Source organism: Ovis canadensis, chromosome 1 (assembly GCF_042477335.2).
Source record: "Ovis canadensis isolate MfBH-ARS-UI-01 breed Bighorn chromosome 1, ARS-UI_OviCan_v2, whole genome shotgun sequence".
Classification (NCBI taxonomy): Eukaryota; Metazoa; Chordata; class Mammalia; order Artiodactyla; family Bovidae; genus Ovis; species Ovis canadensis.
Window position 1 is genome coordinate 241,922,742 of NC_091245.1, and position 14,228 is coordinate 241,936,969.

Consider the following 14,228-nt stretch of genomic DNA (forward strand, 5'->3'; position numbering starts at 1 on the left):
TTATGACCAACCTAGATAGCATATTCAAAAGCAGAGATATTACTTTGACAACAAAGGTCCGTCTAGTCAAGGCTATGGTTTTTCCAGTGGTCATGTATGGATGTGAGGGTTGGACTGTGAAGAAAGCTGAGCGCCGAAGAATTGATGCTTGTGAACTGTGTGTTGGAGAAGACTCTTGAGAGTCCCTTGGACTGCAAGGAGATCCAACCAGTCCTAACGAAAGGAGATCAGTCCTGGGTGTTCATTGGAAGGACTGATGTTGAAGCTGAAACTCCAGTACTTTGGCCACCTGATGTGAAGAGCTGACTCATTGGAAAAGACCCTGATGCTGGGAAAGATTGAAAACAGGAGAAGGGGACAACAGAGGATGAGATGGTTGGATGGCATCACCAACTGGAGGGACATGGGTTTGGGTGGACTCCGGGAGATGGTGATGGACAGGGAGGCCTGGCGTGCTACATGGTTCATGGGGTGGCAAAGAGTCAGACATGACTGAGCGACTGAACTGAACTGAACTGAGAACCTCAGACAGTGACCTTATTTGGAAATAGGATCTTTGCAGATGTAATTGGTTAAGACGGTTAGTTAGATGGATTAGGCTAAGCCTTAATACAATGACTAGTGTTCTTATGGGCTTCCCTTATAGCTCAGTTGGTAAAGAATCCACCTGCAGTGCGAGACCTGGGTTTCATCCCTGGTTTAGGAGGATCCCCTGGAGAAGGAAAAGGCTACCCACTCCCGTGTTCTGGCCTGGGGAATCCCATGGACTGTACAGTCCATGGGGTCACAAAGAGTCGGACATGACTGAGTGACTTTCAGTTTCACTTTTCAGTGTTCTTATAAGAAGTCCATGTGAAGACAGACAGAGAGATGAAGGCCACATGATGACAGAGGCAGAGACTGAAGGGGTTCAGCTCAAGCCAAGGAATGCCAGTGATCGCCAGCAACCACCAAAGCTGGGTGATTCAGCACAGAATAGATTCTGCTTCAGAAACTCCAAGGAACCAAACCTGCTGGCACTTTGATTTTGGACCTCTAGACTCCTAAACTGTAAGACAATAAATTTCTGCTGTTCTAAGCCACCCAGTTTGTGGTGGTTTGTTATGGCGGCCTTAGGAGACTCTTACGCATCTCTTCAACTGCGCATTCTCAGTCCTTTTCTTATTTCCCTCTTCCTGTGCATACTCTTGGTGTGATGCAGGGTTTCCATTCTTTGTTGATCTGCTTTCTTTACACCCTTTCCTTGGCTCCTGTTGACAAACAGCTTTACTACCAACTCACGCAAATAGGAAAGAAGTCTGGGAGTCAGCTTGGATACTTTCCTCTATTTCAACTCCCATGTTCTGTTGCAGGAAGGGGGACCCCTTCCAGGGCCTGAAAGTGGGCTCTTGTCAAACACTCAGAAATGAATTGTCTGAGGAGACACATATGCTGACAAAGCAAGAGATTTTATTGGGAAAGGGTGCCCAGGCAGAGAGCAGTAGGGCAAGAGAACCCAGGAGAACTGCTCTGCCACCTGGCTCACAAGGTTTTATGGTGATGGGATTAGTTTCCGGGTTGTCTTTGGCCAATTATTCTAATTCAGAGTACTTCCTGGTGGTGCACACATTACTCAGCCAAGATGGACGCCAACAAGAAGGATTCTGGGAGGTGGTTGGACATGTGGTGTCACCCTTTGACCTTTCCTGAACTCTTTCAGTTGGTGGTTCCACGTTTCTTACCAGGACCTCCTGTCAAAAAACAGCTCATGCAAATGGTAACTATAGTGCCTGGCCAGGATAAGCAGTTTCAGTCAGTGTGCTTCCCCTAGCAATTCCACTAGTCATCAAGTGCATGTACACTGAACTTTTACAAAAATTCATTTTCAAGAGTAATGGGGAATAACATTTGCATATGATTTTTTAAAATATATCATGAATAGATGATATTGTTGTAGCCACGCATTCCGGGAAACAAAAACTCACTCAGAAGGACAATGCAGATAGTGGAGTGCAGTTTATTACACCAGCGGGCCCAAGGCAGAGTCTCCTCTTAGCCAAGGACCCTGACCAGCATTTGTGAAAATCTTTTATACCCCATGTGTACGTGTCTGAACCCACCACCCCAATTTCCTTGAGACTTACATAAATCCAAGGAAGGGTAAATACAATCACAATAACCCCATCATTCATGTGTTATGTGTTCAAACAGTTAATAATCAATAAGCCTGCTTTTACATTCCAATAGATACAGAAAGAATTTATGACCTGTCCGGAGGCAGGGGTGATTAGAGTATGTTTTCTCTTGGGTGATGAATAACCTGGATGTGATCTTCAGGAATCCCCTGTCCAGAGGAGGTCTTATCCTCTTATTGTAGTTTCCATAGGCTCTAAGCACAGAGTTCAGAGTCCATTGGAGAGATGGCCGAGCATGATCAGCATGAACAGGCCAAAGATGCAGTCCAGCTCTGTCTGTTTCCTCCTTCAATATCTGTTAATCTCATACCCCTAATTTGTCCCACTCTCTGTTCCTCTCCCCTTTGATAACCACAGATTTGCTTTCCATATATTAATATAGTAAATCAACTAAACTTCAATTAAAAAATATATGACTAGATAGACATACAGACCAATGGAACAGGCTAAACATCTCAGAATAAACCCAAGTATATATGGAAATTTAGTAAATGATTAAGACAGTCACTAGAGAAAATATTAACATTAACTTTTAAAAAATGGTGTAGGGACAACTGAACTACCATTTCAAAAATGATAAAACTAGATATCTGTCTTATACCATGAAAGTGTGAAAGTGTTAGTTGCTCAGTTCAGTTCAGTTGCTCAGTCATGTGCGACTCTTTGTGACCCCATGGCCTGCAGCACACTAAGCTTCCCTGTCCATCACTAACTCCCAGAGCTTACTCAAAGTCATGTCCATTGAGTCAGTGATGCCATCCAACCATCTCATCCTCCGTCGGCCCCTTCTCCTCCTGCCTTCAATCTTTCCCAGCATCAGGGTTTCTTTCACATCAGGTGGCCCAAGTATTAGAGCTTCAGCTTCAATATCAGTCCTTCCAATGAATATTCAGGACTGATTTCCTTTAGGATGGACTGGTTGGATCTCCTTGCTGTCCAAGGGACTCTCAAGAGTCTTCTCCAACACCACAGTTCAAAAGCATCCGTTCTTTGGCTCTCAGCTCTCTCTATAGTCCAACTCTCACATCCATACGTGACTTCTGGAAAAACCATAGCTTTGACTAGATGGACCTTTGTTGGCAAAGTAATGCCTCTGCTTTTGAATATGCTGTCTAGGTTGGTCATAACTTCTTCCAAGGAGTAAGCGTCTTTTAATTTTATGACTGCAGTCACCATGACAACTTGACAGCTAATCTTGGACAAATTCCTTAACCTCTTCGTGACTCAGTTTTTTCCAGTATAAAAACTGGGTCGAATAAGAGTAACTGTTCTGGGGAAAGGTTAGCTGATTTAGTATAGTTAAAGCATTTGGAATGATGACTGGCATACTACTAGCATCAACAGCATTATTATTTTACAATATGAAATTCAGTATAATGCATTAAAGAAATTTTGCAATGCCCCTCTGCCAAATCAAACATTAGCAAGACATGCATTGAAATGTAAATTTCTCTTTCACATCTGAGCCTGATCAACCAGTTCTCCTCCCCAGGTACAATTGTTATCAGCTGTGGCATTTGTGAATTTATTACCTTTTAGTCCCAAGTCCCCCCTTCATTTCACTGCTGTGATAATGAAACATCTTTCCCTTGCCAGCTGACACAGTGTTAAACTTTGCCAGTAGAGGACGCTGAGAGACTCTGGAGGACAAATAGGCTTCTTTTCCTGGTTCTAGTGGGCTTTCTGGTCTTGCTCCTGTGGTGCTGGGTTGATCCCAACAATGGATCTCATCCAGCAAGTTCTGTGGGTACCCCAGCTGGCTTCCCCTGGGCCATCTCAGAGACACTTCTATAAAACAGCTTCCTGGCAGCTTTCCAGTGAGTCCAGTCGTGGCCCAGTCAGTTTCCCATCAAGTTCCACAGCTCTTTCCACAGGGTAGTTCCCGGTTGAATTTCATCAGCTCTCCCTTCCTACCCCCTGGCAAATGATTTCTTTCCCGCCAGCCTCAGCCTCCAGGTTTCCCAGTTGAGGAGTTCCCTGCTTGTCAGCCTGGCCTATGACCTGAAGTTTGTCAACTGTGAACCAGTTCAAGCAATCCAGCAATCTAGCAAAATACCCCACCATCAGTGGGGCTGCCCCTTCTCCAGGGAGGTCTGTGTCCAGTGTTGAGGAGCTCACTCTTCCAAGTTCATTCCTTTCTTGGGGACCCTTTCTCAGCCTTAGTGTGTGTTAGTGACACAGTCATGTCTTACTCTTTGTGACCCTATGGACTGTAGCTTGTCAGGCTCCTCAGTCCATGAAATTCTCCAGGCAAGAATACTGGGGTGGGTAGCCATTTCCTTCTCCAGGAGTTCAAACCTGGGTCTCCTGCATTGCAGGCAGATTCTTTTCCATCTGAACCAAATTTTTTTTAATTAAGTACAGTTGATTTACAGTGCTATATTAGTTGCAGGTATACAACATAGCAACTCCATATTTTTAAGGATTATATTCCATTTAAAGTTATTATGGGGATTTCCCTGGTGGTCCAGTGGTTAAGATTTCATGCTCCCAATACAGGGGGCACAGGTTCAATCTCTGGTCAGGGAACTAAGATCCCATAGGCCACATGGCATGGCCCCCAAAAAAGTTTTAAAAAGTTATTTTAAAATAATGGTTATATTCCCTGTGCTATTCATTAATCCTTGTATCTTATTTATTTTATACATAATAGTTTGTACTTCTTAATCACTTCTGTCTATCTTGCCCCTCCCCAACTTGTAATCATTAGTTTGTTCTCTATACCCATGGGTCTGTTTATTACTTATTATATCCATTTGTTTCTTTTTTTAGATTTCACATATAAGTGAAATATAACACATTTGTCTTTTGCTGACTTACTTAGCTATGAGTAATAACCTCTAGATCCATCCATATTGCTGCAAAGATAAAAATTTCATTCTTTTTTATGACTGCATAATATTTCATTAATATTTCTTATATATATATGTCACATCTTGTCTCTTCATTTGCTGATGGACACTTAGGTTGCTTACATAGTCTGACAGTTGCACACAATGCTGCTATGAACATTGGGGTACATACGTTTTTTCAAATTAGTGTTTTCATTTTCTTTGGATGTCTACCGAGGAATGGAATTGCTGAATCAAATTAATCTTTTTAGGAACTTCTATTCCATTTCATGGTGGCTACTCCAATCTACATTCCCACCAACTGTGAACTAGGGTTCCCTTTTCTCCACATCATCATCAACATTTGTTACCAGTGATCTTTGTGATGATAGCCATTACAACAGAGATGATATCTGATTGTAGATCTGATTTGCATTTCTCTAATGGTTTTTCCTGTGGTCATGTATGGATGTGAGAGTTGGACTGTGAAGAAGGCTGAGCGCCGAAGAATTGATGCTTTTGAACTGTGGTGTTGGAGAAGACTCTTGAGAGTCCCTTGGACTGTAAGGAGATCCAAAGAGTCCATTCTGAAGGAGATCAACCTTGGGATTTCTTTGGAAGGAGTGATGCTAAAGCTGAAACTCCAGTACTTTGGCCACCTCATGAGAAGAGTTGACTCATTGGAAAAGATTTTGATGCTGGGAGAGATTGGGAGCAGGAGGAGAAGGGGACGACCAAGGATGAGATGGCTGGATGGCATCACGGACTTGATGGATGTGAGTCTGAGTGAACTCCGGGAGTTGGTGACGGACAGGGAGGCCTGGCATGCTGCAATTCATGGGGTCGCAAAGAGTTGGACACAACTGAGCAACTGAACTGAACTGAACTGAAACATTCCTAAACATATTTTCACTTTTTTTGAATAAATATTTCAGAGTGAGATTGTTGGGGTTATATGATATGTGTACATTTAATTTTGTAAGATTCTGCCAAACTGTTTTCCAAAGTGGTTGTACCATTTTGAATTCCCATCAGCAACAAATAGGAATTTCTGCTGTTCTGCATCCTCACCAGCATTTGGCCTTCTTTATTTCTGATGAAATTGCTGCAGTAGCTTCTGGAATGATCTCTTGGTTCCATGCCTTCCAAACTCTGATTTATCCTTCAAATTGAAACCAGAACCAGTCTCTAAAATGTCCTTCACTCTTTGGTGACTTTGATTTTCTCAGGATAAGTCAAAGTCAGACTGACAACTTTCTCAGGCTCTCCAGCCTGACATACAACTCAGACTTTTCTAGCTCTGAGTTCCTTCTGGCCAACCCCCTCCACCAACAACATCCATTGTGTCCTACCTGGGCAGCTGGACACACCCAAGCTCTACTGACTCCAAGTTACAGCGGGGACCATGCTCTCTCCTGATTCAGTGCTTCTGTGCAGCCGAAGGCAATTTTGGGCAATTTTCTGTTTGGGCAGAGCATTTATTCTCTACTTTGTATTCCCAAGATGAAAGTACCCTCTGAATTTTGGGTAGTGTTGGTATTTACTCAACTGTCTACCAGGGAACTATTTTTTTCAACTATTTTTCATGAAAACTTTCACAAATTCAGAAGGGTTAAAAACTAGTACAATGAACATCCAAGACTATTGACTGTGCCAAAGACTATTGACTGTGCCAAAGCCTTTGACTGTGTGGATCACAATAAACTGTGGAAAATTCTGAAAGAGATGGGAATACCAGACCACCTAACCCCCCTCTTGAGAAATCTGTATGCAGGTCAGGAAGCAACAGTTAGAACTGGACATGGAACAACAGACTGGTTCCAAATAGGAAAAGGTGTACGTCAAGGCTATATATTGTCACCCTCCTTATTTAACTTCTATGCAGAGTACATCATGAGAAACGCTGAACTGGAAGAAGCACAAGCTGGAGCCAAGATTGCTGGGAGAAATATCAATAACCTCACATATGCAGATGACACCACCCTTATGGCAGAAAGTGAAGAGGAGCTAAGGAGCCTCTTGATGAAAGTGAAAGAGGAGAGTGAAAAAGTTGGCTTAAAGCTCAACATTCAGAAAACTAAGTAAGATCATGGCAGCTGGTCCCATCACTTCATGGGAAATAGATGGGGAAATGGTAGAAACAGTGTCAGACTTTATTTTTTGGGGCTCCAAAATCACTGCAGATGGTGATTGCAGCCATGAAATTAAAAGACGCTTACTCCTTGGAAGAAAAGTTATGACCAACCTGGATAGCATATTCAAAAGCAGAGACATTACTTTGCCGACTAAGGTCCTTCTAGTCAAGGCTCTGGTTTTTCCTGTGGTCATGTATGGATGTGAGAGTTGGACTGTGAAGAAGGCTGAGTGCCGAAGAATTGATGTTTTTGAACTGTGGTGTTGGAGAAGGGACTCTTGAGAGTCCCTTGGACTGCAAGGAAATCCAACCAGTCCATTCTGAAGGAGATCAACCTTGGGATTTCTTTGGAAGGAATGATGCTAAAGCTGAGGCTCCAGTACTTTGGCCATCTCATGGGAAGAGTTGACTCATTGGAAAAGACTTTGATGCTGGGAGGGATTGGGGGCAGGAGGAGAAGGGGACGACCCAGGATGAGATGGCTGGATGGCATCACTGACTCGATGGACGTGAGTCTGAGTGAACTCCGGGAGATGGTGATGGACAGGGAGGTCTGGCGTGCTGCGATTCATGGGGTCGCAAAGAGTCGGACACGACTGAGCAACTGAACTGAACTGAACATCCAAATTCAGTTCAACAATTGTTGTCATTTTGTTACAGTTGCTTCATTTGTCTGTCTGCATTCCAACCATTCTTCTTCTCCCCTTTCTTCTGCAAGGCCATTTCAGATTTCAGATTTTTGCTAAACCACTTGCTAAATATGTTTCAGGCATATCTGTCTCCTAAAAATTAGAACAACCTACTCTATAACTACACCACCACTATGTCCCAAAAAAGCTTAAAACCACTTCTAATATTGTCCAACATTATTTACATTGATATTTTCCCAATTGTCCCCAAAATGTATTTCATCACGTTTGTTGTCCAAATCAAGATCTCATCGAGCTTTATACAAAGCATTTATCCACCAGTGAACATTTATCTTGGACTGGGTATCAGTTTGCCCTGCTACCTGCTTCTGTTGAGCTAGATGACTCAGTTCTGTCCCTGCCCTTCCAAGGGATCTTCTGTGAACTCCCAGCTCCATTCAGGCAGGTTCCTGTGAATTTCTGTACTTTCGAGAAGCTTATGCTTAAATCTGGTGAAGAGCCAAGATTTTGTATTACAAAGGTTTTGTCGAGCTTTTCTATTTTTTCTACCAGACTCTGGGCAGAGCATCTTGAGGGCAAAGACTAGTGTTCTTTGCCTTGGTAGTCTCCCAGCTGTGTAGTAGTTGCTCAATACCTATTTGAAGAATAAATGAGGGCCTGGGACTTCCTTGGCAGTCCAGTGGTTAAGACTTCACCTTCCAAAACAGAGGATGGGTGTTTGATCCTTGATTGGGGAGCTAAGATCCCACATGCCTCACAGCCAAAAAATGAAAACATAAAACAGAAGCAACAAATTATAACAAATTCAATAAAGACTTTTAAAATGGTCCATTTTTTAAATGGTCTTTAAAAAAGACTTTTAAAAATATGGAAAAGAAAAGAATAAATGACAGAATATGGTTTCTCTTCACTGTGAAGAGCTGGGATAAATAAATGGACTCAGGGCTGGGAGCCAGGGAGAAGAGGTTAAAGGGAAGTACAACAAGATTCTGAGAGGTCATTCCAAATACAGAATATTGCTTGGGGAGCTGTGGATAAAAATTGCATTAATATATGCCTTCCTGTCTCTCAGGAGGCAATTGGCTAGATATTTATCATTAGTTGATGATAAATCTAGAATCTAGCAGCCCTATAGATATTTTGGGCCAGATAATTCTAGAGAAAGAATTATAAACACCAAAATCAAAGGGACTGCATCCCAGTGGTCCATTTCTGTTTACACAGCTATTCAACTGCTGCTTTCCTGCTGTGCTTTTAAGGAAATATCCATTCCCAGTGGGTCCCTATACTGGACTGGGACCAGAACTTTGTGCCCACGGTGAGTGAGGGAAATCCCAACGCATCTACTCTGAACTTCCAGAATGAACTTTCTTTCTGAAATTAGCCTTTTCTGCAGTTCAGCTTTTATCTTGGTGGCAGATTTTTCTTTTTGATAAACTTTCAGATACTTCCTTCTTCTCCACTTCCCACCACCTGTGGGATTAATTCCAGGATCATATATTAATTCTGATTCCAGAGTGACTCAGAGACTGCACACCAAGACTATTTTAGGTGGAGTGTTTCCTCCTGAGTCACCCCATCCCTTCATAGCAGACATCCTGCGGATTTCCTCAGCTCCGCTGTTGAGAACAGGAAGCCAAAGCCAAAAGTAGCCAGTAAGCACAGCAAACCAGTGATGTTTCCTGGCTCCTGGAGGACCAGCAAGAAAATCCTGATTTAGGAAGAGTTCCTTGGCAAGAAAATTGGGATTTTGCTGGAGACACATGGCTTTAGGAAGGTTTTTTTAAAATAAGTCCAGATATTTTTTTTTAAGGAGACAGGTTAAGAATGAACTCTCTTAGGAATGAAATGAAATACCTTTTAAAATTGTCCAGGGAGACTTCATTAGATGCTCTCGTTAATGAGATAACCAAAGACAAGGAGCTTACGCATCTCCCCTTTTCACAATTTTATCAAGTTTTTCGTATCCTCTTCATTCACTCCTGTCAGTCTTCCAAATGGTGATGGATCCTACACCCACTCCCCCAAAATATCTATAGCTGTCTGTGACGTGGAAGCATCATTAGAGACATCTTTTGGGGCTTGACTAAGACTGGGAAATAGAAGCTAGGCACATTGCTTTTCCTTGACCCCATGTCCACAGCAGACATCAGCAATCTATCTAGCTAAACTATCTGGCCTGTATGTTTCTCCCATTGAAACCAACGTGTTTAAAATAGCAATGTAGGCAGCCATTATCAAGGAAACCAAATATCCAAACTTGAAATCTATCTGTAGACTTCCCTGGTGGTTAAGAATCTGCCTGCCAGTGCAGGGGACATTGATTCGATCCCTGGTCTGGGAAGATTCCACATGCTGTGGGGCAACTAAGCCCTTGCTCCACAATTAAACACATCATGTGCCTAGAGCCTGTGCTCAGCAACAAGAAAAGCCACCACAATGAGAAGCTGGCACACCACAACTGGAGAAAGCCTGCACCCAGCAATGAAGACCCAGTGCAGCCAAAAATAAACAAATAAACTTGAATAGAATCATTTTTAAAAAAAGAAGAAAATAATTTGCAATGAAGAAGAGGCGGTTTAATATATAGAGGTGTATCAGGTGAACATGGTGGAAGAGTCTACAGATTATGTCTTAAGTCTTGGGCTTAACTTCTAGTTCCTGGGCAAAGTTTTTAAAATTTTTCTTAAAGCCATTGTTTTACATGCAAAATGGAGTTAAGGCCCTCACCTCAGTATAACTGTGAGAATTCATTTTGTGATTGCTTTTAATGTATGTGAAAGCTTTTAGCACAGTGCCTAGGATAAAGATACTCAATGGATGTCAATTCATTATGATAATTTTGAGGGGGGCTCTGATTGGGAGCTCACCTTGCTGACACTAAAAATTCCTGGAAGCCGCAGCACTGATACAAGGTAGGAATTGCTCAAGGATTACACTCTCCATAAATTTTATCAAAAGGTCTTCTTAGTCACTCCTCTCCAGTGCAAAATATTGGCAAATAAGAACTTTTATGAAGTTTCAACTAAACCCTTTTAGAGCCTCACAAATAAGTCTGGTAAAACACCATTCTTTCTGGGTTTCTTGGTAACCAGTTACCCTCTTTAGAGATAATCCTGTTCTCCCCTTCATGTTCACCTTATTTCAGTGCCTGTTAGAATCCCTAAGACAGAATTCTCAGAATGAGAAAAACTAAAAGCCAAATCAAGCATGTTCAATTTTTTTAAACATTTTTGCTTAAAGGTTGATGGGAGAGAGATGGTTGACTATTGGCTGGAGAGACTGTACATTTCAATGCTAGATGATACTGCAGTCTTCTGTCCCACCTCAGTTCACTGCCCATCAAAGTTACTTTCTTTTGTTCCTTGAAGATTTTAGTACCTGGCTCACAGTCATTCTCTCCCAGACTGCCATTGCCATAATCATTGATTTTAATATTCATTTCAAGGCATTGGTGCAATATCCAACCGTCTCCACTGCTTTCTTACAATTCTCTTGCTTTGGGTAAAGTAGCCACCCTACTTGAGCTACTCACTCCCTTGGTCACACCTTGTACTAGTCTGCTAGAGATGCCATGACAAAATACCACAGAATAGGTGGCTTAAACAATAGAAGTGCATTTTCTCACAGTAATGGAGGCTAGAAGTCTAAGATCAACATGTGGGCAGGCTTGGCTTCTCCTGAGACCTCTCTCCTTGTCTTGCAGGAGACTGTCCTCTTGCTGAGTCCTCCTATGGTCTTTTCTCTGGGCACAGGCACTTTTGGTATCTCTCTGTGTGTTCAAATTTCTTCTTACAAGGACATCAGTCAGATTGGATTAAGGTCCATGCTACCAGCCTCATTCTAACTAACACCTTCTCTCCAAATATAGTCATGTTCTAAGGTTATGGGACACCAACATATGAATTTCAAGGGAACACAGTTCCACCCAAAATACACCTCTAGACTTTGTCTTCACCAATTACTGAAACATTTTTTTTTTTTAAGCTTTTCTTTATGGTAGAAGTCACATAATATAAAACATACTATTTTAACTGTGTCTAACTATATAATTTGGTAGTAATAAATACATTCTTATTACTGAATACTAAAACATCTTAATTTCAAATTCCAGCATCTCTTCATCTCAATCTCTACCTTCTATCTTTTCAGCTCTTTATCTCGTTGCTACCCCAAACCAATAATTCAACTCCACTAAGACACACAAATCCAGCCCTCTTTTTTTTTTTTTCAAACTGTCGCTCAGATTCTTCATGTCCTTACTTCCCTTCTTCCTTGGATTAGATTTCATAGTTGATCACTATAATCACTCTCATATATTTTCTTGATTCCTTTCCCCCATTTCTCTCTCTCTTTATGATGTTTGCTTGGTAAAGTCCAAATCCTGGCTGATTCCAGCTTTCTTACTACTCTCTGCCCATGCTTTTGCAGTTGCACTGCCCTGGGAAAAGCACTTGACCATGCTTCTAGTCTCACTATAAACTCTTGACCTTAAGCAGGCCATCCGTGCCTGCTGGCATCTGCCACCTGTCTCTAGACCTTTCACTATCTTGCTTTCCTAGGCAACAGTTTCATACCTTCTTATCTCTCTAAAAACCTGTAATACCCTCTCTCCATCTTTATTCTCAGCCAATAAACCTGCTTCCAGTTTCGCTGAAAAAACAGGAGCCCTCAGAAATTCCCACACTTCCAATCCCATGTGTTCCATCTTACTTCTGTTACTAAGAATGACCTACCCAGGCTGCTAGCTTAGGCCAGTTCCTCCATTTGTGCATACACTCCTGCTGCTTCCCATTGACTCAAGAACACTGCTCCAGGGACTTCCCTGGTGGTCCAGTGATGATGAATTTGTCTTGCAGTGCAGGGGACACAGTTCAACCCCTAGTCAGGGAACTAAGATCCTACATGCCGTGGAACAGCTAAGCCTATGCACCCCAACTACTGAGTCCACTCGCTGCATCTGGAGAGTCTATGCACCTCAGTGAAAGATCTCACATGAGGCAACAAAGAGCCTGTCTTCCATGACTGAGACCTGATACGGCCAAATAAATAAATTTTAAAAATAAACACCACTCTATCAAGTCTCTCGTTTTTCTCTTGCACTCCCCTCCCCTCCACCACTCCCAACAAAAAATTCCCATTAGTATACAAATGTGCATTAATTTTTCCCTTTAAACTTTTTCCCTTAACTCCCACTTTCTCTTTAGCTAAACTCTCCAACAAGTGTTATCTCTTCTCTCTGTTTCCAATTTCTCCTTTCTTATTCCCTGATGAACCCATTCCATTTGGACTCAATGTCTGTCTTACCACTAGAGCTCCTCTTATCAAGCTCATTGATGACCTCCATGTTGCTAAATCCAATCTCCACTTCTCAGTCCTCCCACATTACTTGCTCTATAGGCAGTCTTAACTCTAACTGACTATTTCTTTCTCAATTTAGGAATTCAACTTCCAGGATAAGTTCCTGGTTCTTCTAACTCACTGGGCACTTCTCAGTCTCCTTTGCTGACTTCCCCTTCACATCCCCAAACTCAGTTCTCTGGACTCCCCAAGACCTAGTCCTTGAACCTCTTTTCTAATCTACATTCACCCCCAGAGTTTTGTGCCTTTAGACACTATCCATACACTGACAACTCTCATACTCCACCCCAGACCCATTCCTTGAACTTCATGTTTGTGTATCTGATAGCCTGATTGGCATCTCCACTTGGATTCTAAGAAGTGTCTCAAAACTTGAGAAGTCTGAAACTAACCATCTTCTCTTCCCCTCTTAAACCTGCTCAACCTGCTGTTTTGCTCATTTCAGTAAATGACAGCTTCATTCTTCCTGTTTATCTGGCCCCAAACCACATAGTCATCTTTAACTCCTCTTTCTCTTCCAGCCAGTGTGTCACCAAATACTGTTGGATCTATCTTCAAAATATAGACAGAACCCAGCCTTTTATCACCATCTCAGCTACTATCATTGCTTGAACCACTGGCATTGGTGGGAACACTAGATTGATGAAATGGCTTCAGAATTCATCTCTTTCTTTCACCCACACCCTTTATAACCTAATCACAACGCAACAGCTAGAGCGAGCCGTTTAACGTGTCAAGTCAAGTCATTTTTCTGTTCAAAACTAATCTCAGAGACCTGGTTAGAGGGTCAGAAATTTCAACCCCACCCTGCAACCTCTGGGGAGGGGAAAGGGGCTGGAGACTGACATATCAACTAATTGCCAATGACTTAATAATGTCTATAGAATAAACATTATTAATGTTGAAAATTGACAGAGGAGCCTAGAGGGTTACAGTCCATAGCGTTGCAAAGAATTGGATACAACTGAAGCAACTTAGCTTGGATGCAATTTTGATATTGGGGGCTTCCCTGGTGGCTCGGCGGTAAAGAATCTGCCTGCCAAGCAGGAGACTTGAGTTTCATCCCTGGGTTGAGAAG